This window comes from Lynx canadensis, chromosome A3, assembly GCF_007474595.2.
Source record: "Lynx canadensis isolate LIC74 chromosome A3, mLynCan4.pri.v2, whole genome shotgun sequence".
Classification (NCBI taxonomy): Eukaryota; Metazoa; Chordata; class Mammalia; order Carnivora; family Felidae; genus Lynx; species Lynx canadensis.
In genome coordinates this window covers 56,828,832-56,855,303 of record NC_044305.1, presented here as the reverse complement: position 1 = coordinate 56,855,303, position 26,472 = coordinate 56,828,832, and the positions used below count along the sequence as shown (strand labels likewise).

The 26,472-nt window shown below is 39.0% G+C and overlaps 1 protein-coding gene across 1 annotated transcript in view; it reads left to right on the top strand.

The window, feature by feature from the left end:
* The window catches only part of TMEM182 (transmembrane protein 182), a 50,766-nt gene that overhangs the window by 8,551 nt on the left and 15,743 nt on the right, over positions 1–26,472 (top strand). The gene's annotated exons all lie outside the window — the stretch shown is intronic.

The following is a 26,472-nucleotide window of genomic DNA, read 5'->3' as shown; positions in this document are numbered from 1 at the left end:
ATCCAGCTAAGCTGTCATGGTTCACAATCCTTCTTTTGAGGCTAGGTGGATGCTGTGCACAGAGTACTTAGCAGTGGAGCCGGCTTGTGGTAAGGGTTCTATGGGAGTTAGAAGCTGGGCTTTCAGTCAGTGTATCTGTGTTCACTACCTGAAGCCACCACTTCCTGCCTCTGGCTTCTTTATCTCAACAAAACTCCCTGCACTTGTTTGTGAAAGGGAAATTAGTATAGTATCAACTCACACAGTTGTTAAAATGAGAATAGGTAAAAATACAAATGCTTAGCAGAGTAGTTGCTATGTAGTACTCAATAAATGTCAGCTATTTCTAGGGCAATACGCCAATTTAGAGCACTGATGATAAGTCCTCATGAGGGCACGTTAATTCCTCATGGCTTCTCCCTAGTGAAATGCTCCAGCTCTCTGGACTGTGTGTGTGTGTGTTTGTGGGTAGTGTGTGTGTGTGTGTGTGTGTGTGTGTGTGTGTGTATACACGTGTGTGCGTGTGTGTGCGCAGTGACATCAAGCATTTGGTAGAGCTCTGGCAAAGAATAAGGGCTTCAAAAGTGGCTTTCCTCATCCTAGTACAAGATACTTAATATTACCATCTGTAATGGCCAAGCTTTGTCACTTTTTATCTAGTAATTTTGATTAAAATTCATTCAACAAATATTTATTGAGCACATACTATGTGCCAGGCATTGGGTTCTGGGGAACAGCAGTGCACAAAAACAGATGGAAATCTCTGTCCTTGTGGGGCTGACAGTCTTGAGAGGGGAGACACACAAGACAAGATAAAATAAGTCAATTTTATAGTATGTTGGAAGATGAAAAGTGCTCTGGAAAAGCATGACACCTGAAAAGAGGCTGGAGACTAGAAGCTGGCAGAAGTGAGGGTGATAAAAACTCTGTAATGTGCTAAGAAGAAAGCTTGGCTCTGAGAAAATGATATTTAGTGGAGACTTGTAGAAAGTGAGGGAGTGAGCTGTGTGATATCCAGAAGAAGAGTGTTCCAGATAGAACATGAGATGCAAAGGCCCAGAGGCTGGAACATGGCTGATGTGTGCAAAGAGCACAAAAGAAGCCAGTATGGCAGGAAGAGATTGAGTGAGTAGAGAGTAGAGGAGATGATCAGAGAGATGGTGGGTTCAGGGAGAGGTTGGGCCAGTGTAAAGACCTTGGCTCATGTTCTGAATGAGAGAAGAAGGGGGCTAATGGATGATTTTGACCTGATTTGTGTTGTAAAAGAATATCTCCGATTATTGCATTGTTAACAGACTAGTCAAATGTGGAATCAGGGGACTAGTTAGTTAGGAGGTTTGCTATATTTCAGATGGCTAAGAAAAAGATATTAAAAGGTGAAAATTTGTTTGAATCTGCCATGGTCCCTTAAAATTGTTTCGAACCAGTAAGAATATCTATCAGTATCATTAGCAAAGCACAACACAACAAAAAAACTCTTATGTCCAGGCTGCTATATACCTTAAAATATCAGTCCTGGATTCCAGATTTTCCCTTTTTTTAAATTTTAAAAAAGTATTTTATTGTAGAAACTCTCAAACATAGTAATTATTAACATATTTTCTAATTGAATGATCATTACTGTGAATTTTGAGAGTTCTTTGTATATTCTAGGTATAAGTCATTTATTGAATACATAGTTTCCAAACATTTCCTCCCGCTCTGTAGCTTTTTTCATCATCTTGAAAAGACCTTGAAAACAGGTCTTTCACAGAGTAAAAGTTGTGAATTTTTATGAAGTTCAGTTTATGGAGTTTTTCTTTTATGGATCGTGTTTTTAGTGTCATCTCTGAGAACTGTTTACCAAACCCCAGGTTCTGAAGTTTGTCTCCTCTTTTCTTCCAAAAGTTTTATAGTTTTATGTTTTATATTTAAATCTATGATCCAGTTTGAGGTACTTTTTGTATAAAGTGTATGATTTATAATTTTTCAAACATGTGTCCCATTTCCCTAGCACCATTTTTTTTTTGTAAAGACTATCTTTCCCCCATTGAATTGATTTTGCACACATTAAAAAGTAGTAGGTCATACTTGTGTTGGACTATTTTTGGATTATGTATTCTGTTGCATTGACGTATGTGTCTGTCCCTCTGCCAGAGCCACACCATCCCGATTACTTCAGCTGTATCTTGAAGTTGGGGTGAATGATTCCTCCTATTCAGTTCTTTCTTCAAAATTATTTTAGCTATTCTAGATCCTTTTCCTTTAAATTAAAATTTAGGATAGTTGTATCTATATCTATAGTAAGCCTTTCTTGGATGATAGAATTGCCTGTATCAATTTGGGAAGAATTCATTTTATTATGTTGAGCCTTCCAAACTGTGAATGCAGTATATCTTTCCATTTATTTAGATCTTTAATTTCTTTCACCAGCATTTTGTAGTTTTCAGCTTATGCTGTTAGATTTCCATCTAAGTATTTAAAATTTTTTTAGAAATTATAACTGCTATATATTTTTAATTGTGGTTTCCATATATTTATTGATAATAGGAATATAATTGATTTTTAATGTGTATATCGTATAGTGAGACCTTGCTGAATTTACTTAGTAGTTTTAAGAGGTTTTGTATTTGTTTTTTTGTAGATTACTTTGGATTTTCTACATAAACATTCATGTCATTGGCACATAAACCAGTTTTATTTCTTCCTTGCTTATTTATATACCTTTTATTTCCTTTTCTTACCTTGTTGCATGGGCTATAACTTCCAGTACCATGGTGAATAGCAGCAGTGAAAGAAGATACTTTTGCCTCATTTCTAGTCTTTAGGAGAAAGCATTCAGTATTTTCTCCTCAAGTATGATGTTTGCTATAGGCCTTTTTTTTTTTTTACATACATTCTTTATTAACTTGAAATTCCCCTCTATTCCTTATTTACTGAGAGTATTTATAATAAGTGAATGATGAATTTTGTTAATTTTTTTGCATCAGTTGATATGATCACAATTTTTATTCTTCTTTAGCATACTAATATCACATATTACATTTATTGATTTTCAAATATTGAACCAGCCTCTTACCATTGGAATAAACTCCATATGGTCATGATAAATAATTCATTTCATATATTGCTGAATTCTATTTGTTAATATTTTGTAAGGATTTTTTCATTTGTATTTATGAAGGATATTGGTCTATAGTTTTCCTTTTTTTAACTCTTTTTTCTGGGTTTAGTATCTGTGTAAAAATGATTTCATAAAGTAAATTGGGAAGTATCTTCTTCTGTATACAAGAAGAGATTGTGGAGAATTGGTGTTAGTTCTCTTTAAATGCTTATGTTTGATAGAATTCACCAGTGAGATAATCTTGACCAGGAGATTTAACTTTCAGGAAATTTAAAATTATAAATTCATTTTACTCAATAGTTACAGGGCTATTCAAATTATGTAGTTAACATTGTGTGATTTGTGATGGTTTGTGTTTTTCTAGGAATTGGTTCATTTCATCTAAGTTGTAAAAAATATATATAGAGAGAGAGTTGTTAAAAATATTCCTTTATTATTTTTTATGTATGCTGTATCTGTGGTGATATCTCATGTTTCATTCCTGATATTGGAAACTTGTGTCTTATTTTTTCTTTGTCAGTATTGTTAAAACAGTGTTAATTTTGTTGAACTTTTCAAAGATCCTGCTTCTGTTTGTTTGTTTCTTTGTTTTCCTATTAATTTTCTGTTTTGAATTTCATTGATTTCTGCTCTTTATTATTTCATTCTTTCTGATTGCTGTAGGTTTATCTTGCTCTTCGTTTTGAAATGAAAATTAGGTTATTGGTCTTTTATCCTCTTTTCTAATATAAGCATTTACGGGTATAGATTTCACTGTCAGCACTGCTTTAGCTGCTTCCTACACTTTTGATATGTTTTATTTTTCTTTTCATTCAACTCTGTGTTGTCTCATTTCTCTTGATACTTTATTGTTTGACTCCTAGATTATTTAGAAGTGTGTTGTTTAGTTTCCAAAAGTTTGGAGATTTCCTTTCAATCTTTCTGTTATTAATATTCAGTCTGATTCCCTTGTGATTAAAGACCATACTCTGTATAATTTAAATCATTTTAAAGTTAATGAGATTTGTTTTGTGGCCCAGGGTATGGTCTATTTTTCTCTGTATTCCATGGCACTTGAAAGAATGTACTGCCGTTGAATGGAATGTGTTGTGAATGTCAGTTAGAGCTTATTGGTTGATGGCATTGTTGAATTCTTCTATATTCTGACTGATTTTCTGTCTAGGTTTTCTAGTAATTGGTGAGAAGGGATATAGAAGTCCCCAGCTATAATTGTGGATTTATCTACTTCTCTTTTCATATGTAGCAGTTTTTGCTTTACATATGCTGCTCCTTTTTTGTCAGATGCTTACACATTTGGTGTTGCTATGTCTTTTTGGTAGAATCACCCTTTTATCATTAGTTAATGTTGCCAATAATTTTCTTTATTCTAAAATCTATTTTATCTGATATGGATAAAATATCTCCACTCCTTAATTCTTTGAATTAGTATTTACATGGTATGTAATTTCTCATTTTTTTTTACTTTCAATATTTCTATATTATTATATTTGAAGTGAGTTTATACACAGCATATAGTTGGAAGATTTTTTTAATCGAGTCTGCTAAGCTATCTCTTTTCAACTTAAATATAATTTTTTAGAGAAATTTTAGGTTCACAGCAAAATTGAGAGAAGGTCCAGGGGTTTTTCATTTACCCACTGCCCCCACACTTTCAGGCTTCACCCGTTATCAGCATCCCCCTACCAGAGTGGTACATTTGTTACAACCGATGAACCTGCATTGATACACCATAATCACTGAGAGTCCATTTTTTTACCTTAGGGCTTACTCTTGATGTTGTTCATTTTACGGGTTTAGACAAATGTATAATGACATGTATCCATTATTACATTATCACATAACATGATTTCATTGCCCTAGAAATCCCGCATGCTCTGCCTATTTACCCCTCTGCTCCACCCCAACATCTGGCAACCACTGATATTTTTACTGTCTCCATAGTTTTATCTTTTCTAGAATGTCACATTGTAGGAATCATAGAGCATGTTGCCTTTTCAGATTGGTTTCTTTCACTTAGTAACATGCATTTAGTTTTTCTTCATGTTATTATCATGTCCTGGTAGTTCATCTCTTGTTAGCACTGAGTAGTATTTCATTGGCTGACTTCACCACAGTTTATTTATCCGTTTACCTATTGAAAGACAACTCCGTTGCTTCCAAGTTTTTGCCGTTATGAATACAGCTGCTATAAACATCTGCATGCAGGTTTTTATGTGGACACAAGTTTTAATACCAAGGAGCATGACTGCTAGGTAGCATAGCAAGTATATCTTTCATTTTATAAAATACTTCTAAACTCTCCTGCACAGTGGCTAAAACATTTTGCATTCTCACTAGCATTGAGATTTCCTATTGCTCCAATCCTCTCTGGAATTTGATATTGTTAATATTCTGAATTTTGGCCACTTTGATAGGTGTGTAGTGGTATCTTGTTGCTTTAATTTGCACTTCCCTAATGACAAATACTGTGGTGCATCTTTTCATAAGCTTGTTTGCCATCTTTATATCTTCTTTGTTTCTCTTAAGATCTTTGTCTACTTTTTAATTGAGCTTTTTGTCTTCTTATTCTTGAGTTTTAGGAGTTCATTGTATACTTTGGCTCACAGTCATTTATTGGATGTGCCTTTTGCAAATATTTTCTCCCATTCTGTGGCTTGTTTTCTCATTTTCTTGACATTGTGTTTTGCAGGAGAATTTTTTATTATTAAATATAATTTATTGTCAAATTGGTTTCCATACAACACCCAGTGCTCATCCCAGCAGGTGCCCTCCTCAATGCCCATCACCCACTTTCCCCTCTCCCCACCCCGTATCAACCCTCAGTTTGTTCTCAGTATTTAAGAGTCCCTTATGGTTTGCCACCTTCCCTCTCTGTAACTTTTTTTTTCCCTTCCCCTCCCCCCTGGTCTTCTGTTAAGTTTCTCAGGATCCACATATGAGTGAAAACATATGTATCTGTCTTTCTCTGCCTGACTTATTTCACTTAGCATAATACCTTCCAGTTCCATCCACGTTGTTGCAAATGGCATGATTTCATTCTTTCTCTTGGCCAAGTAGTATTCCATTGTATATATAAACCACATCTTCTTTGTCCATTCATCAGTTGATGGGCATTTAGGCTCTTTCCATAATTTGGCTATTGTTATCGCTTCTCGGCCTTTTGGCTAAGGTCAAGTGCATAATTTGGCTATTGTTGAAAGTGCTGCTATAAACATTGGGGTACAAGTGCCCCTATGCATCAGCACTCCTGTATCCCTTGGGTAAATTCTTAGCAGTGCTATTGCTGGGTCATAGGGTAGATCTATTTTTAATTTTTTGAGGAACCTCCACACTGTTTTCCAGAGTGGCTGCACCAGCTTGCATTTGTATTTCCCTGATGAGGACGGACATTGAGCATCTTTTGCGGAAGAATTTTTAATTTTAATGAAGTTGAGCTTATCAAGTATTTTTTTCATGGATTGTGCCTTTGTGTTGTATCTAAAAAGCCATCACTATACCCAAAGACATCTAGGTTTTCTCCTACATTCTAGGAGTTTAAATTTTTTTTAATGTTTTATTTATTTTTTAAGACAGAGAGAGACAGAGCATGAGTGGGGATGGGGAAGAGAGAGAGGGAGACACAGAATCTGAAGCAGGCTCCAGGCTCTGAGCTGTAAGCATAGAGCCCAACGTGGGGCTCAAACTCACAAACTGTGAGATCATGACCTGAGCTGAAGTCAGATGCTCAACCGACTGACCACCTGGGTGCCCCTAGGAGTTTTATAGTTTTGTGTTTTACTTTTAGGTCTATGATCCATTTTGAGTTAATTTTCAGGAAGGGTGTGAGTTCTGTGTCTACATACATTTCATTGCATGCAGATGTCCACCTGTTCCAGTAGCACTTTCCTTGCTCCATTTGTCCATTCTTTGATCCTTTGTCAAAGATCAGTTGACTATATTTATATGCATCTGTTTCTGGGCTAAATATTATGTTCCATTGATCTAAATATGTCAATTATTTTTTCATTACCACACTCTCTTGGTTACTATAGCTTCATAGTAAATCTTGAACTTAAATAGTATCAGTCCTCCAACCTTGTTTTCTGCTTAAATATTTTGCTGGCTCTTCTTGGTCTTTTGCTTCTCCATACAAACTTTGGAATCAGTTTATTGATATCCACAGAATATTATGATGGGATTTTGATTGGGATTGCATTGCCTCTATAGACCGAGTTAGGAAGAAGTGATATCTTGACAATACTGAATCTTCCTACCAATGAACATGGGATATCTCCATTTATTTAGTCCTTGGATTTTGTTCAACAGTGTTTTCTGCTTATCCTCATATAGATCTTATACATATGTTGTTCAATTTAAACCTAACTATTTGATTTTGGGGGTGTTAATGTAAATGGTATTTTAGTTTTAATTTCAAATTTATTTTTTCATTGCCAGCATATAGGAAATCAGTTGACTTTTGTGTATCAATCTTGCTACAGCCTTGTTGTTATTAGTTCCTGGAGGTTTTTTTTTTGTTTTGTTTTTTGTAGATTATTTTAGATTTTCTTCATAGATGATCATATCATCAATGAACAAAGAGTTTTATTTCTTCCTTCCCAATCCTTATACATTTTATTTTATTTTCTTGTCTTACTGCATTAGCAAAGACTTCCAGTGTGATTTTGGCAAGGAGTGGTAAAAGGGAACATTCTTGAGTATTAGTGGAATAGCTTCAAGTTTCTCATTGTTAAATATAATTTTAGCTGCAGGATTTTTGTACATGCACATTATCATTTTAAGGAATTTCCCCTCTATTCCTAGTTTCCTGAGAGGTTTTTGTTTGTTTGTTTGTTTTGTTTTGTTTTTTGACCATGTTTTATTGGATTTTGTCAAATGCTTTTTCTGCATCTATTGATATGATCATGTGATTTTTCTTTTTTAAGCTTGTCGATGTGATGGATTATATTAATTGATTTTCTTAATGTTGTATCAGCCTTGCATATCTAGGATAAATCTCACTTTATCATGGTGCATAATTCTTTATACACATTGTTGGATTCAATTGGCTGATATTTTGTTGGTAATTTTTGCATCCATGTTCATGAGAGATATTGGTCTTTAGTTTTGGTGTTAGGATAATGTTGGCCTCCTAGAGTGATTTAGGAGGTACTACCTCTGTTTCTATCCTCTGAGATATTGTAGAGATTGATAGACTTTTTCCTTAAATATTTGGCAAAATTCACCAGGGAACCATTTGGGCCTGGTCCTTTCTGTTTAGGAAGATTATTAACCGCTAATCCCATTTCTTTAATAGACATTTGTCTTTATACGTTGAGTATTGGCAGATTGTGTCTTTCAAGGAATTAGTCCATTTCCTCAATATTATCAAATTTGTAGGCATAGAGTATTTCATAGTATTCCTTTATTATCCCATTTTTTGGCAGCTTATTAATTTTTTATTGAAGTGTAGCTGACAGTGTTATATTAACTTCAAGTGTACAACTTAGTGATTCAACATTATGAAGTGATGAGTATGATAAATCCAGCTATTTTTACTGCCCTTTTACTGTCCTTGCAAAATGTACTGATGTTCTGTCTTTCATTTTTGATATTGGTAATTTCTGTCCTCCTTTTTTTTTGTTAGACAGATTGGCTAGAGGCTTATCAATTTTGTTGATCATTTCAAAGACCATCTTGGTTTTGTTGATTTTTTCTATTGATTTTCTGTTTTCAAATTAATTGATTTTCATTATAATTATATTACTTCTTTGCTTTTTCTTACTTTGGATTTAATTCACTCAACTTTTTCTAGTTTTTTAAGGTTGAAACTTAGATAAATGATATTAGATCTTTCTTCTTTTTTAACATATGCATTTAGTGCTTTAAATTTCCCTTAGGCACTGTTTTCTCCGAATCCCACATATTTTGGCAAGTTGTGTTTTCATTTTCATTTAGTTGAAAATGTTTTACATTTCTCTTGATATTATTCTTTGACCCTTGTGTTATTTAGAAGTGTGTTTTTAATCTCTATATATTTTGGGATTTTCCAGTTATCTTTGTTATTGGTTCTAATTTAACTCTGCTATGGTCTGAGAGAAGACATTGTTTGATCTCTATTTTAAATTTGTTAAGGAGTGCATTATGGTCTGGAATGTGATCTATCTTAGTGAGTGTTTCATGTAAGCTTGAGAAAATGTGTATTCTGCTCTTGTTTGGTGAAGTTGTCTATAGATGTCAATTATATCCAGTTAATTGATGGTGTTGCTGAGCCCAGCTATGACCTTACTGATTTTCTACCTGTTGGAGCTGTCCATTTCTTATGGAGAAGAGTTGAAGTCTCCAACTGTAACAGTGGATCCATTCTTTTCTCTTTCAGTTCTGTCAGTTTCTGCCTCAAGTAATTTGGCACTCTCTTGTTAAGCACATACACATTAAGGTAAAGCTGTTCTTTAATTAGTGTATTTATGCTCTTTATATTTAATGCCATTATTGATATGTTAGGAATTAACCCTGCCATTTAAATTTTTATTTTCTCTTACCTTTGATCCCCACCCCCCGCCCCAGAGAGAGCGCAAGCAGGGGAGAGGGGCAGAGGGAGAGAGAGTGAGAATCTCAAGCAGGCTCCACGCTCAGTGTGGAGCCTGGTGTGGGCCTCCATCTCACAACTGTGAGATCATGACCTGAGCCAAAATGAAGAGTCAGTCGCTCAACCGACTGAGCTACCCAGGCATCTCAGTTCTGTTTTTTGTTTTGTTTTGTTTTAATTTCTCTGTTTTCTTGTTCCTGCCTTACTATGGGTTATTTAAATTTTTTTAGAATTTCATTCCATGTTGATTTATCTATAGTGTTTTTGAGTATATCCCCTTTTTCTACTTTATCCCACTTTCCAGACCATCCATTGAGTTTTTATTTTTGGCTACTATATTTTTTCATTCTTAAGATTTTCTTTTGTTTCTTCTTTATATCTTCTATTTCTTTGCCAAGATTTAATTTTCTCTTCAATTTAATCCCTATTTTCTTTAAGACATTAAAAAAAATTTGTAACACTTATTTATTATTGAGAGATAGAGAAAGACAGAGCATGAGCATGGGAGGGACAGAGAGAGGAGGAGACACAGAATACGAAACAGGCTCCAGGCTCTGAGCTGTCAGCACAGAATGCAGTGCAGGGCTTGAACTCACAAACCGTGAGATCATGACCTGCATCGAAGTCAGATGCTTAATCGACTGAGCCACCCAGGCACCCCAAGACATTTTTATCATGGCTCATTAAAAATATTCATTAGCAAATACTACCATCTCCACTCTGTCTGTTGGCATCTATTGACTGATGTTCTTCATTTAAGTGGTGATTCTCCTGGTTCTTGGTATGACTAGACATTTTTTTTTTCAACTAAAGCTGGAGTTTGGGGGTATTATGTTATGAAACTCTAGATGTTTTGTTTTGGTTGGCTTTTTTGGCACAGCTTCTGCAGGAGAAGGGATGAGTACTGTCTCAGGGAAAGTCAGGCAGGAGCAGAATTCCAGGTTCCCCACTTAGTATGTGTTGACGGGAGGAGATGCTGTGCTACTGCTGGGCAGTAATGAGAGTTCTGGCTTTCTACTGTGCTTTCCCTGATGCCATCCTATCCAGAAGGGGCAGGATTCAGTCATTGCAGCCTCTACAATGGCTTCCACTGACATGGAGAGTAGGCAGGGGTGGTCCTGACTCTCCACTCTACCTTCTCTGATACCACCCTAGGTGGAAGGAATGTCTTATTTTCACCTTTTAGGGGTGGAAGTCCAGGCTCCACACACGGTCTCTCCTGTCACTGTGATTGGTAACCTCATTACCCCTGCAAAGATGAAAGTCCTGACTCCTTATTTAGCCTTCTTTGATCCATCCTTGTGTGTGTGTGTGTGTGTGTGTGTGTGTGTGTGTTTGTGTATTACAGAGGCAGTAGTGTTTGGAGCACCTTGTTACAGCCTATCAAGGGGCAAAGTCTAGGCTCCTTTCTTGGTCTTTGCTGATCAGAGTAAGGTTGGGAGCCCAAGTTCTACTACTGTAGTATGCTTATTTCCTGAAAGTTTCCTGCCTTACTAGGCAGCCCCTTACCTTGTCCTTTAGATAAACAGTTTTTGTTAGGGTTTTTTGTTTGTTTGTTTGTTTGTTTGTTTTTTGCCTATGATAGTTGCCATTTCTGGGTGTCCGGCTTTTCCATCTCCTCAAATACCACAGGATAGGGGCTGGATGTTCCCACCTGGTGGTGATGAAAGTCTCACCTCCCTTTCTTCCCTGAAACCAACCCAGCACTGTATTGAAGTGGTCCATGTAGTCTGATGAGGGGGAATGTAGGCTCTTCATTCAGACTGTGTTGAAATCTTCTGTGGTGTTTGAGTGCAGTAGAACAGTTATCGTCTAAACGTTTTCTGTCATGATAGATAGCCCCCTTCCTGGCACTTTGTCCAGGTTGACCTGTGCTTTTGCCATTTTCTGGCTCTCTACTTCTCTAGTGTCAAGTATGAGAGAAATGAGGCAAAAAGAAAACCCAGGGAACCCCCCCCCCCTCACTGTGCCATTACTTGGGCTCTAAGCCACCTTGTTGACATCTGCATCTTATATTTATCTTTCTGAATCCTCTTCTGTTTCATAGATAATCTCCAGAGATTTTAGTCCTGGCTGAAAAAAAAAGCAGAAGGTCACTATATCTGATTGTATAATGGAGGAATAATTGACTAATGGATTGGGTGTGGGGTGTGAGGGAAAGAGCAGAGTTGATCGTGACCCTCTTTTGTCTTTGCCAACTGGAGGGATGATGTTGCTATTACTAGAGATGCAGAGGGCTGAGGTGGAGCTGATCTTTAAGAGGAAGCTTTGGAAGTTTTCGGATGTGTTAAATTGAGGCTGCCTAGTGCAGACATTATGTGGGCTCTTGGATCACAGAGTCCAGAGTTAAAGGTGGAAGTCTGGGCAGGAAGTGTACCTTTGGGAGTCATTGTGTGGCGGTGTATTTAAAGTCATGAGACAAGATGAGACCATTTGGGGGAGTGAGTGTAGTGAGAAAGAAGGTCAGTCCAAGGACTGAGGCCAAGGATGTTCCATGGTTAAGTTTTCCTCAGAGGAGGAAGTGATAAGTTTTGTTAAATGCTGCCAGGGGGTAGAGGCAGGTATGGAGTGTGGTCCGACCCTTGGGTTGAACAGGCTGTCCTCAGCAACTTCACCTCCTGTTTCACAACCTGGACTTCCTTCTTCTGAGGCTCACTACTCTTATTTCCCTTTTCACAGATTATATATTTTTTTGCACTCTTTTTTTTCTTTCTTCCATCTGTAAATGATGATGTATGAATGATGAACACAAATACTACTTGATAAATTCCAGTGCTGGCATGAATGAGAACAAATGAATTTGTCAGTCATTGAGGCCATACATTTCCCAGAGACACCATCATAATTCCTTCAAAGCTATTTGTTTCTCTCCTTATTTCTGCTTATTTAAACCCACTAGACTATTAACAGATGTTAAAGGAACATTTTGTTATTTTTATTTATTACGTCAATAAAATATTGATTTCTTAATAAATATTAATGTATAATAGATAATAATTAATTTTATTTATTTTATCAAAATCATTCTTATCACAACAGAATGGCGTATTTCATTTCTGATTACAAGTTAAATGGATTGAGGGGAGCCCATCCTGGTGCTCGCCCACTTACTTGACATTACATAGATAGCTCCCTGGATCTGGTGACAGCACTACGAGGTAGGATTTATTGCTGCCATCTCAAAGCCAAGGAAACTGAGAGTGTTTAAGTTTCTCACCCCAAAGATCAGGCTCTGCAATGAGCTGCCTGCTTCTCCATAACCACCTTCTTGATAACATTGTAGGAGAAATTATGTTTCATTTACCTAGCAAGCAATACATACTTTGAAACAAAATCCATTGCTTAATTACATAATCTGTTCTTTCACTTTTTAGTTTTGGTGTGGTGAGCCAATGTCGGTTTTTCTTTTACTACTTATTACTCTTTACAAACAAGTCTAGGGGTACAGAAGTAAAACCAAAGTGACTTTTTAAAATATATTTATTTTAAAATATGATTGATCTTTAGAGTGTTTTTCCTAGTCCACAAATTCATTGCTTCAGGGCTGTGCGTGGCCAAGGCTATTCTTCACACCCACGGAGCATTGATTCAGTATTTTTAAGGGAAGATATAGATACGTTTTATGGAAAGCAAAGGGTTAACTTGTTTCCAGAGCAACAGCTGTTGTTATGCAATAAGAAGGGTATTTGCTGTAACAGTTTGCTATGTTGAGTAGCTAGAGAGGGAAGTTTTCCAAAGATGTATCCTATCACTGCAAATAAATAAATAAAACCAAATCCCCCACTAGACCATGTACAGAGAAGCTGTGGGGATGCTATGTTTGATCTTCTCCATGAATTTCTGCTTAAAATGGGCAATTTTGGAAGACTGGTCCTTTCAAGGGGAGACTTGGAAGTTCAATCTATGCAGTTCATTATCAAAGGGAAATATCGACCATATGCTTGCCAGGACTCTAACTGGAAGAGCTGGAGATGAGACTTGAGATGGCTACCTGTTTATTAAGAATCAAACAGAAAATTAGGGAGGCTGGTTACGTGGCTGGGTTCTAAGGCACACACAGCAAATAGTTGGCAGTTCTGTGAGAACTCAAGGCCAGTAAGCATTTCTGACACGTTCCCTCAGATTGACCCCTAGAGGATGCCGAGTCATTGAAAGATGCCCGAGAAGGGCTTATGTACTATACTTGCTGGATGCCGACCTTGAACACCAAAGGCGGTGTTTCTTGCTAAGTGGAGAAAATACGACTGTCAGTCTGTTCATGGACGAGCAAAGTGCAAACGTTTGTTCTGGAGGGAATGGAGGCATTGCCCTGCCGAGATGCTGGCGGCTTGCCAGCTATGTCGTCTGTCCCCATGTGACACTCACCTTCGCTGACTGTGCTAACACTCCTTGTGTGCGGGGTTCCCATCCCGAACCACGCATGATCTTCTCCAGAGCTGGTCACGTAGTTTTCCAAGGCATTTGCTGGCAGGGACAGGCCACTAGTTGCCTGCTGAGTCCTGTCACCCCGGCAGCTGGTGGTGACTCTCATCCCTTCATTGTCTTCCTAGAAACTTGGTTGCTTCATTTCTCTTTTATCCTAATTCCTTGAAAAGGTTTCTTTGTCCATTTAATTTTCGCCACAGGGCAGGCTAGTTTCCCAGAAGTATGGTCAGATTTTTTTGGTGGTTGCATCATGATATTTTACTCCTTCAGAAAAACAAAACCAGGAAAATACAAATTTCTATAAGAAAGAAAAGGGGTTTGTGTTTTTCTGTTTTTCTCTTTGTCTTTCTCACTGAACACACTGCCCCCCACAATCCAGACTGTAAACCTCCTGCCAATGGTTTGATTATTGATAGACAGAAGCTTTGTGGGGACAAAAAGCCTATTTTGATTTACGTTAATCAGTGATTTTTTTATGTCATTTGTAGGGAAAGTTTTACATAACATGGGCCAAAAATATTCCACTGGAAAATGACTGTATCCTACATGGACCATTGTGATCTGCCTCCTACCTTTTTCTCTAGCCACTTCCCCTGCCACCAAAGGTTTGCTCTCTCTGTGCTTTCACACTAAGCTCCTTGCACACACCTGCATTCCGCCTTGGTCTCCTTTGTGCTTTCTGCCTCCATTTTCTGCATGCCAACTCTCCCTTCTAAGCATCACTTCCTCCAGGAAGCCCTCTGCAATATGCCAAGATTGGGTCAAATACCCTTACTCTATTCTTGTGTAATACACCATTCATTGCATTCTCTCCTTGCACTTGGCATAGCCAATAACCATCAGATTGTGCAATTCTCTCCTATTAGACTGCTTGATAACATATTGTACTTTTATTCATGGAATATCACCAATAAGTGCTTACCTAGCATAGTGCCTGATACAAGGTAGATATTTTTCGATCAATGTCTGAGCATAGGTAAGCGAAAGAGTGGAATTCAGTTTAGTTGTTAATCACTTCTTTGGTTGGGTGTTTTGTGATAAAAATAGAGGGAACATATCAAGTCATTTTATTGTTATGGAATTCCTAAACCAACTTTCCTGATGTGGAAATAGTGGAAACTACTTTTGAGTCACATCTCTAAGAAAAGGTTCTTAGATATATAATGTCAATATGATAAAATATCACAAAATTCCCTGGAGAAATGTGGTTCTAAGATGTTAGAGATTTGTGGAGTCAAACCATCTGAAAGATAAGAACATGAAGACTCAGGAGTCCTAGGATAATAATAATACAATACTTACAGCTAAGTAAGCAAGTCTTTGCTACAATTATTTTCTCTTGTCTGTACAAAAGATTTGGGCAAGCAGGTTCAAATTTAATGTTAAAAAACTATATGAATAGGGAAGCCTGGGTTGCTCAGTCTGTTAAGTGTCCAACTTTGGCTCAGGTCATGATCTCGTGGTTCCTGAGTTCAAGTCCCACATCGGGCTCTGTGCTGACAGCTTGGAGCCTGGAGCCTGCTTCGGATTCTGTGTCTCCCTCTCTCTTTGCCCCTCACTCTCTCGCATTGTTTCTATCTCTCTCAAAAATAAACACTAAAAAAAAGTATATGAGTAAAGCGGTTCTAAAAATGTTCTTTTCGTGACTTAATATAAAGGATAACAAGACTTTTCAGGTGTAGATCAGATTTTTTTTTTTTTAAGGGACTCAGAGAATAAGGAAATGTGTCTCTTTTCTGTCATCTTTAGAGTTGAGTGGGAAAACTTACACGAATCCCTGATGTTCTTAATTTCTATGTACTGGGTATTCAGGAGCATGGGAAGGGCAGTCACATAGTCCTTGGTACCTTTACTTAGCCACCAGGTGTTAGTGTCTCATTACTTGATTCCTCAGCTCTTCATTTTCAAGGGCCTCTTTCTCCCTAGTAGGGATTCAGGTAATAAAGGCTCCCCAGCCATTGTGGTAGTGAGACGAGACCATGGATTCCTTTCTGTTTTGAATGAGTTTGCTTCATTCTGTCCCCCAGCCCTTAAATATTCCCCTAGCCTTGGCTGCGTAACTTGAGCTTTCCCTAGTGTTAGAAAAATGAGCAAGACTGAGTCTTTGCCCTGAAGCAACTCACAGTCTAGCAGTGGAGGAGGATGTGAGAAGTGAGAAGACTGCACAGAGTGCTAAGTCCAGGGACTGGCGTGTGTTAAGAACACTGACTGAGTAGGGGGCCAGGCACTCTGCTCAGTGTTTCCCTCTTTCAGTCCTCTTACAACACCATAAGTATCATTATTATCACATTCTAGGAAAGGAAACTAAGGCACGGAGAAGCTAAGTGACTTGCTGAAGGTCATACAGCTGGTTAGGGTTATTATTCTACCTCTTTCGTCTAGCTGGTTCAGGGCTCTCCTGCCTTTTGGTGGAGGTGAGGAAGTAACTCTACTATGTCCCTTCAAGGAAGGAAGCAGTTTAAACGGATCTCAAGTGACAAGTAGGAAGGTTTAATCATTCTAGTGAGGGGAAACAAAAGCCTAGAGGCATAACAGCATTCCCCCTTCCCAACAGGAAACTTCAGTATAATTTCAGGATTTCTGGAGGATAAGGTGAGAGGAACCAAAGTGGGAGGATTTGAACCTAGAAGTTCTGATGGAGCAGTGGAAATTTATTTGCAACACACACACACATACACACACACACACCCCCGAAACACAGAGACTAACAGTGTCTCAGACTGAGATCAGACAGCCCTGAGTTCAAATCTTGACCTTATCATTTAGTGGCTGTTTTAATTTTTGGAACTTTCCTTAAGCTCCCCAGCCTCATCAGTAAAATACAGAGTAGGGATTGCTCTGATGACAGAGGGAAGGACATCTGGAAAGGCTGAGCCACTTCATGGCATATAGCACCTTCACAATGCTGTTGGCAGCTCCAGAGAGACCCAAGAGGCCAGTGGTTCTCAACCTGGTGCACATTCCATTCTCCTAGAGGCTGGAAGAAATATGATTGCATGTGCCCACCCAGAGAGATTCTCACCTAATTGGGCTGGTTTGGAATCCTGGCCTGGGTATGACATTAGAAACCTGCAGGTGGCTCTGATGCTCCGGCAGGGGTGGGGCTGCAAATCTAGGCCCTTGGAGGCAGCAGGGGTCAGAGCAAGACCTGGAGCTGGAGGTTAATCTGGTCCCTTGTATTAGAATCCGAGTGTCTTTTTATACAATACCTCTGTAGGGAAACTTTATTCTATCCCCTTCGGTTCAGGGACTGTGGCCCTGCAAATTATACTATAAAAAGACAGAGGAGATGAGAAAAGATTTATTAGTCTGTATGCATATGGAGGCCTTCATGGAAAAACGAAGAGCTGGGCTGCCTGGGTGCCTTAGTTGGTTAAGCATCTGACTCTCGATCTTGGCTCAGGTCCCAATGTCAGGGTCGTGATTTTCATGATTTCAAGCCCCATGTTGGGCTCTGCTCGGGGCATGAAGCTTACTTAAAAAAAAAAAGAAGAAGAAGGGCCAAAGAAGCAGATAAGCCTGAGAGCTTATATGCCTTTTTAACAAAGAACATGGTGATGTGACAAGACAGAGGAAACGGGTTTGGGCTAGAGGTGGTAAACGGTGGGATGGTGACTAGGAACTGTACGGGAGAGACTAATGGACAGGAAGGGTACGTTGGTAGATGTGTTTGCCATCCCATCTTGGTACTGACTTGCTGTCTCTGTCATGGCCATAAAACTCCTCTCGAAGAGCAGACTTCATGTCTCAAACGTTTCTGCTTTAAGCCAGGTGATGAAAACTCCCCCCAGGTTTCTTTCTGCGTGCACTGACTCTTACTCGCTTCCAGCTCAGATAATCCTTACCCAAAGTGGCGCATTTTGGGGTGACACATTCTGATTCCCCTTCACCTCACTTCTGAGTGCCTCAGTTCCTCCTGGCTGTGACTTGAGTATTCTGGCTGCTTCTGCGGTCAAGCCGCACTGTGCTAGTACCCCTGTCACTGCGGTCACCACCACTTCTACCTCTGCTACCGCCAAGCCCAGCACCCACAAAGCCTCCCTTCCCACCCCCCAAGATGGTCAGGAGGAGAAACAAGATAGTGACCATAGACGCACCCTCCAACCTGGAAAGCCCACGAAACCATGTGAAGAAACCCACGCTTCTCCTGCTTCGGGGACTGTCCCAAGGTCACAGCCGGCATGGACGGTGAGGACTCTGCCCCGGTTGCTCAAGACACTCCTCCCTCTCAGCCGTTCCTTCACTGCCTGTGTTTACAGTAGGGAAGTAAATAAACTCCATCAGGCCTTTCAATGTTCTTTTTGTTCTGGAAAAAAAAAATCAATGGACCATGTAGAGCACGTGACTTGGCACGTCCACAGTTGCAGAGCTCAGACGCGGACACACTGTACAGCCTGTCCTTCTGCTTTGGTGAAGGGATGACTGTATTTTTAGACCTGCCCAATGCTGCCAAGACCAGTAGTGTATGGAGATGCAGGACAGGCTTGCTGGCCTGTGTAACAGAAGCGTCTTGCCTAAAGCAACGGCAACATATGCTGGAGGTTCTCATTTGCTGCTGACGATGGTGGAGGGGCGGGGGGTGGCGCGTTTTGTTTTGGCTTCTTATAAAACATTTTATAGCACTTCACACTGTGTGCTTGAGGATGTATCGAAACATAGGATTAGCTTTATGAACCAGCTTTGTGAGGTGTCTGAGGCAAGATAGCAAGTTTTGAAACATGAATAACACTTAAGTTTATCTTTAAACTGCAAATACAATATTTACATTTTTGTATACACAACAAAATAATCTATCAAAACACTACGAATTTGGAATTGTGATCGTGTGGGTTGACTTTTCCCTCTCCACTCTGTGTGGAAGGAGGTTTGATGTGTACATTGTAATATTACAAAATCAAGAGGAGGTTTGTTACTATCTTAACAGAACACGCTATTCCGGCATGCAAAGGAAAAATCCATAAAGATAGACTTTGTTCTTGCTGGGTTCTCAGCTCCTGTAACAACAGCTTCTCACTAAAGCTTGTTTCGTCTCTATCCCTACTGCCCGTTTTAGGCCCCACTTGGATTACTATGGCACCTACCTAACTGGTTTCCCTTCTTCTATTCTTTTTCCTGCCAGTTTGTCTCTGGACAGCTACAGGATCGGTATTCTGATACAGGTGTGGCTATAATTTCTGATAACTGACCTTCAGGGGCTCCCTAGGACCAGTATGACAAGGACTGTCTTGCTGAGTGGCACACAAGGCCTTGACGACCTTTCTATCCCTCGTTTTCTGTTCCCTTCATCCATATAGGAAGCAGCTGCAGGGAGCTGTTTTCTGTTTGCTGATCCGTGGAACTCTTTCCTACTGTGATTAGACTGACCTTCCCTCTTGCCTTCTGACAGTTCAAATAAGACCCAGTTCAACTAGAATCAGAACTGTAGGGCTTTACTCATTACCATTCAGCCCTGAAATAGCGGCTTCTCTGGGCTGTGGTCCATCGGGCTCCATGATATTCTGTGCATACCTCTGCTGAGGCACCTATCAACACAGTGTGAAACTTACTTGTTTTTCCATCACTGGACTGAACTTGTGAGGGCAAGGAATGTGTCTTACTCTAGCAGGTTTTGGTGCCTAGAGAGCCATAGAAATATGTTTGCTAAATTAAGTAACTTATAGTTGTCAACAACACCCCCATTCGCCAAGCAAGCCTGGCAGGGTCTCTCTTTGCGGTCCCTTGTAAGACGCCGGCTTGAATTACTGGATGGATGTGAATGTCTTGGAATGGAACTTCTTAAAAAAATAATCCAGAATTAAAACTTCAGGTTGCTCTATCATCAAAATTAATGGGTTTTAGTGCATTTTATTACATTCTTAGTGGAAAAAAATACTAACCATGTAGATGGAATTCAGAACAGATGCCAATTCTGCCATTAGCTTCCTGTCTGTGGTCTGTGGGAACCTGCACACATAGTGCAAATGTGTACACACACACACACACACACTCATACATATGCACACATACTGATGTGCACAGTTAATAGTCCACTTTATTTCATGGCCTTCATTGTCCTACAGTTTTGGGTGATTTTTCTGTTTTCTCCCTGAAGGATGCTTAGTAGATGTCTCCCTTCAGTTTCTAATTAATGTCATTTTGGAATTTGACTTTTAGGTATACCCAGGATATGAGCTCCTCTTGGTACATGTTTTAGTCTGAAATTTGAATTTGCAATGCAGTTAATACTCTTTCTGTTATGTACTTTTTAAGAGTAAAACACATTGTGAACATAGTTTTGCATTCCAAATAACACTCTTATTTAACACCCTAGACAGTCTCTAATGACTGGTCTCTTTTCTCCACTAAAAAAGCAACAGGATAGTCCTCAAAAGAAAACTACAAAATATCATATGTGAGTGAAAATATTATAAAATGTGAAGTGACAAACAGGATATAGTGACATGACATTTCAGCATACCCGAGACTGATGATTTTTAATCTAGACCCACGAAGATGGAGTTACTAAGTAAATTGGTGGTGCAAGTAATACTGTCAGGGTAAAAGCTTCATCTACTGAGGAAAATAAGCTGAATACTCTAGAAGAACCATCCCTATAACATCTGTTGTCACACTAATTACTACTCATCCTCATTACAACACCTGAACAAGGGGCACTTTGTTAGGTCAGTTCACCAATTTATTTAGAATCAACAGAACTCCATTGCTTTGAAAATAGCTGTTAATTCTGGACTTTCACAGATTCAGATGAAGCTTTCTTTTAATTAATCCAAATTGTGATGATATAGATTACATGTAAATCTATTTACATTGTACATCTTGCTTCATGTTCTAATAGGAATTAATAGAAATCCAATATGGTTTAAGTTAAGCATTGAATTGTCCTTAATGGTTCAAATGGATTTTTAGAGATGTTTTCACTCGGCACAGTCCAAAGCTTTCAAAGACAAAACTTCACAGTTTTTACGGGCTCATATAAGGAACCAGGAAACAAATGAAGTGATCTCTGAGAAACATACACAGTCTAGGAGACTTAAATAATACAAACTACTGACCAAACAAAAACATGCTCCCTGCCAAAATTTAAAAGGTATAGATATATTACAACTGAAATCTTGTCCATCCTAGATCCATGAAGTTAGTAAGATGTCTTTTATGTGTCAACTATATTGTTGACATTTTATTACAGGGTGAGTATTAATTAATACTAGTAATAGCAAATGTATATGAGTACTTACGGCATGCAGCTACTTATATTTTCTCAACTCTTTCTATAAACTTATGTGAAGGATATTATTTTCCATCTTAGAAAACTGTGGTCTATCAGAGTCACACAATTAGTAATTGGAAGGGCCCCAATATCATGTTTGACTCCCAAAACGCATATACTTAATTCACTTTATGTTGAAGGTTGCCTGATTGCCTCAGGTTTACTTCAGACAGTGAAAGAACCCTACCCAATTCCATGAGATGATTCTTAATTACGAGTGAACATTTTAATTCTGGAATCAAAGTGTGCCACATATGCAAACAAGGTAATATAATTAGCCAAGGAACAGGAAGTTCCAAAACATTTTGAAATAGGCCTGAAGTTACGCACTTTTGAATGCTGAAACACAAGCAGAAAAATAAAGCACACAGTGACTGCAATAAGGAAACTCACTTGGAAGCGATTTCTGTATGCTCACAACTCTCCAGGCGCAAGGTTCCCCCTTCCCTTAAATACAGATCTGTTGTTCCTGCCTTTTACACGGGACTCAGAATTAAAAGTCAGGCTATTTTGTTAGAGCAAATGACAGGACAGGAACTGGCAGCTCTCAGGAACGACAGCAACTCTGGGGAGCATTTATCTGCGTTTCTGTCTTGCTCTCTTTCTCTCTCTCCCTCACCAGGTACTTTCTCTCCTTCTTTCAGTCCTTCTGCTCTTCTCTGTGGGGAGGCATGTCCTGCTGTTTCCGCTCTGTCTGTGGCCCAATTCATAATGCCTGCCTTCTTGTTCACATGTGGCTCTTTTGGACCCAATGACCAATGCTTCCTTCAACTTCAACCCTGCTACTAATCACCTCATGTTTCTAGCTTTCCAGTTCTGCAGGGATCACACTGATGAGCCCAACTCATCCTTACAAAACGTTGGTCATAAGGCATGGATCTGAAGTCACCATGTCTGAGCTGTCTTTTGTTCGGTGTCTGACCCCATTTGTTTGTATTTCAGGTATTTAGAAATAGAGTTACATGTTATAAAACATGCCCAATGCCTTCTTGGAGGTTAGGGGATGAGAAAACTTCCCAAGGAAGACGGTATGAGAGACCTTTGTCAAACACAACTTCTTTACTGCATCCTGTGTAGTAATCTAAAGGAATTTCTAAACATCGATGGTACATAAAAGCAGTATGTAAGGATCTCTGAGGGAAGTAATTCACTTTTCCTAGTATTGAACACAGTACTACCCGCTGCATAGTGTTAGCACAGTTTAAATAATAATGTGAATAAAAGCAACCACAAAATAAATGCCATTCATTGATCTCTTATTGTGTGTTGCACACTTCCTATGCATTATTAATAATTCCTCCAGTAACTGTAAAGGGTGGATACAGACATCTGTATTTTACAGAAGAGTTAGAGGTTCAGGAAGCTTAAGTAAGTAACTGGTCAGGAAACTTAAGTAACTGGTTATATCCCATGGAAGTGGTAAATACTCTAAAAGCTCTACTTCTTTACCATATTTTGCTGACAATATATTTTTGCATTTCAACAGGCAAGTATATTTTAAAGAAATTAAGATGAGAAAAATACTAGACTGCATTTATGCAGATATCCACCTTTTCTGTTTCACTTCCTTTTCCCTGAAGTTTCAAGTGAACCCTGGCGTCATTTCTTTCCACCTAAAGAAATCCATTTTCACATGTCTTTACAGAACAGGTCTGCTTTGATAAATTCACCTTCATCCCTCAAAGATATCTTCACTAGAAACAGAATTCGAGGTTGATAGTTCTTTTCTTTTGGCACCTTGAAGATGTTCTACTGTCTCCTGGCCTCCGTCATATCTGATGAGAAACTTCCGTCCTTGGGATTATTGTTCTCCTGCATTTAATATGTCATTCCCCGCCCCCCACCTGTCTGTGACTACATTCAAAACTTTTTTCTTTATCCATGGTTTTCAGTGATTTTGTTATGTTTCTGGGCTAATTTTTTTGTTGTTGTTGTTGTTTATTCCCTTTGGAGTTTGTTGAGTTTCCGTCATCTATAGCAAGTCTGGGAAGTTTTCAGGCATTACTTCTATGAATGTTCTTTCTGTACCAACATTATTTGCCTCTTCCTTAGGGACTCCACTGACACAAATGTGATATCTTTTGATATTGTCTCTCAAGTCTCTGAGACCCTAGCTATTTTTGGTTCCAATCACTTTTTTTCTTCCTGTTATTCCGATTGGGATAATTTCTACTGCTCTCTCCTCATGTTTCGCCTGCTCGTTTTCATCTCCATTCTGCTCTTGAGTTCATTTCATGGATTTTAAATTTCAGATATTATATTTTTCACTTCAGTTTAGTTCTTTTTTTTAAAGACTCTATTTCTCTTCTAAGAATTTCTATCTATTCATTTCAACAGTGTTTACCTTAGTTCATAGCAAATGGTTCTAGTAGCTGCTTTAAAGTCTGTATGAGAATTCACACATCTGAGCTGTCTTTGGGTTGGCGTCTGCTGATTGCTCATTCCTTTGAGAATTGGTCAGATTATCATGGATGTTAGTATATCAAGTAATTTTGGGTTATAGCCTAGACATTTTGAACATACATTGCTAGACTTTGCATATTGTAAAAACTTCTCTGGAGAATATTGATTTGTTGTTTGAAGGAGTGATCCGCCTGCACGTCTGTCCTTTTCTTCTGTGGGAGTCTTTGCAAGGTCAATTCTGTTTTCAAAGCCTTTGCTATGCTGTTTGGGTCTGCCTGGGGTAATGTGCCACTCAGGGCTCTGGTACTTGGGTGGTTTTGATACTGTAATTTGTTCTCAGAGCCTTCACTGCGCTTCTCTGGGCATTTTCTGTGCATGCACGACTTGGGGAGTAAGCTCATCACTTGTGTAGATTCAAACACAGAATTAGAGATTCTCTTCTCTGGCTCCCTCTCATCTGTGGGGTTTCTCCCACACCCTCAGGCTTCCAAGGCCCACATTTCCAGTTTTTCTGGCTGGAAAGATTAGGTTTTCTGAGTTTTGGCCTCCTGAGCCATGGCCCAGTTCCATGCAATTGTAGCACAGTGCAAAGCAGTGAAAGAAAAGAGAAAACCTCTCTTTTTTTTCCCCTCACTCTTTGAAAATTGAGGGTTCCTTTTTCTCATTCTTGTAGCAAAAGGGTTAAATCGTCATTTGGGATCTTAAGTGTCCATGCCTCCCCTCGGGTAGCAGTGCAGATCTACTTTTGAGGCCTTGAAGGCAGGACTGGGAGAATAAAAAGAGAAGACTTCAACATGGGGACTTTCCCTATACTCTGGCTTACAGCAGCCCCCTTTCCTGCTGCTCTAGTGAGAATGATGATCATATGGGGATTTTTGTTTTGTTTTGTTTTGTTTTCTGTTTGCACCTTTTACACTTTTACAAAGTTCCCAATCTGACTTGCCTTCAGGTCCAATCTAGGAAGAGAAAAAAAGGAAAAACTCAGAAAACTCTTTGTAGCCAATTTTATCTTTCCTTAAGGCTAGCTAGACTTCTCTCCTTAATCCACTTGCTACTGTTTACATTTCAGACTCCTCAGATAGTTGTTTGCCATGTGGGTCCACGTTTTAGTCGTGATCAGGGGAACGACAGAATGGGCTCCTTACTCACTGGACTGCCTCTAATTCACGTTTTCACCCCTAGCACTTGCCTCAGAACCTGTCACATGATAGACAATAAAGCAAATGAAGTGAATACAAATGTAAAATGTGAGGCTCCCCAATGTGAAGGGAATATTTGTGCGTGTGTGTGTGTGTGTGTGTGTGTGTGTGAATGAAAATGTAAACCGCGAAGCTTGCCAATTCTCTAGCAAATTCTGGTAAGACCTGGACGGCACATGTTTGGCTCACAGTCTGCCACTCTTCCCACGCTCAGATATGATCAGCACTTCTCCACTGCTTGGCTGCCTGTGGAGCCTGAACGCAGCCACAGAATATTCCTACACCACAGACCAGGAAGCCACTGTCAGGTGGATAGCACGGCATATGGGGGACAAGTCGGCCTTGTACCTGGGCTTTCAGATGTGTCCACACAAAATGTGCAGCCTGCCTTTCCCATTTAACTGCAGTGGCTTCTCCCTGTACGTTTCCACCTTCCCATCCTCTTTTCTGTAAGATTGCAGGTGATGGACGTGTTTTTTTCTTTGCCAAATGGGCTTGTGGAGAAAAATAAAATCTTTTTTTTTTTTTCTCTCTTATATAAAGTCTATATTTTCATGAAAAAAGGTAACTTGGGGGCGCCTGGGTGGCTTGGTCGGTTAAGCGTCCAACTTCGGCTCAGGTCATGATCTCACGGTCCGTGAGTTCGAGCCCCGCGTCGGGCTCTGTGCTGACAGCTCAGAGCCTGGAGCCCGTTTCGGATTCTGTGTCTCCCTCTCTCTCTGTCCCTCCCCTGTTCATGCTCTGTCTCTCTCTGTCTCAAAAATAAATAAACGTTAAAAAAAAATTTAAAAAAGGTAACTTGACTAATGTGTTTATTTCACAGAGCTTTCTCTCATTTATACCAAAAGGTACTTATTTTAGTGTTTTATCCCTTGGGAAATGATGAATTTGTTTAATAGATTGGTAATTATCCCGCTCAAAAATGATCATTAGAATTCCTCTGTATTTGATTACTATGTATCACCAAACGCACAACCCATTTATCACCAGCTGCATCCATTAATTCAGCCTTGCTGGTCCATGCATAAGAGACTACTCTAACTTCTCATTTTGAGTCTTTCTAAGAAAAATATTGGTAGAAAGTAGTATGCCTTAAATATATCGGACTTAAAATCTCAGTCTGTACAAATGTTTATTTTTATTTTTGCTTTCTATTTTTATTACCTGAAGGCTACTTTCCAAAGGCATCACAATCTAAACAGAAGTGTACTTTTTTGTTAGGGGATTGGGTGACTATTACCTTCTAGTGATTATAGTGGTAGTAAGAGGCCATGTTTGTAAATGTGAATGCGTCTTCATGTCTTTGTACGTTTGGTATGGAACGCTATCTGTGACCCAATTAGATCCTTACTCAAAGGTACTCTTTCCAGAATTTTGGAATATCTCCACTTCTAAAATGGAAAATCTGGTCCGGAAAATGAGCTCCTAGAATATACTGAGCATGTGTGCGCAGTGCAAACACTGAGCATGAGTTGATTGAAGGTTGATATCATTGAGTATGGAGTTATCTAGTAAGGTTTCCCTTGGACTG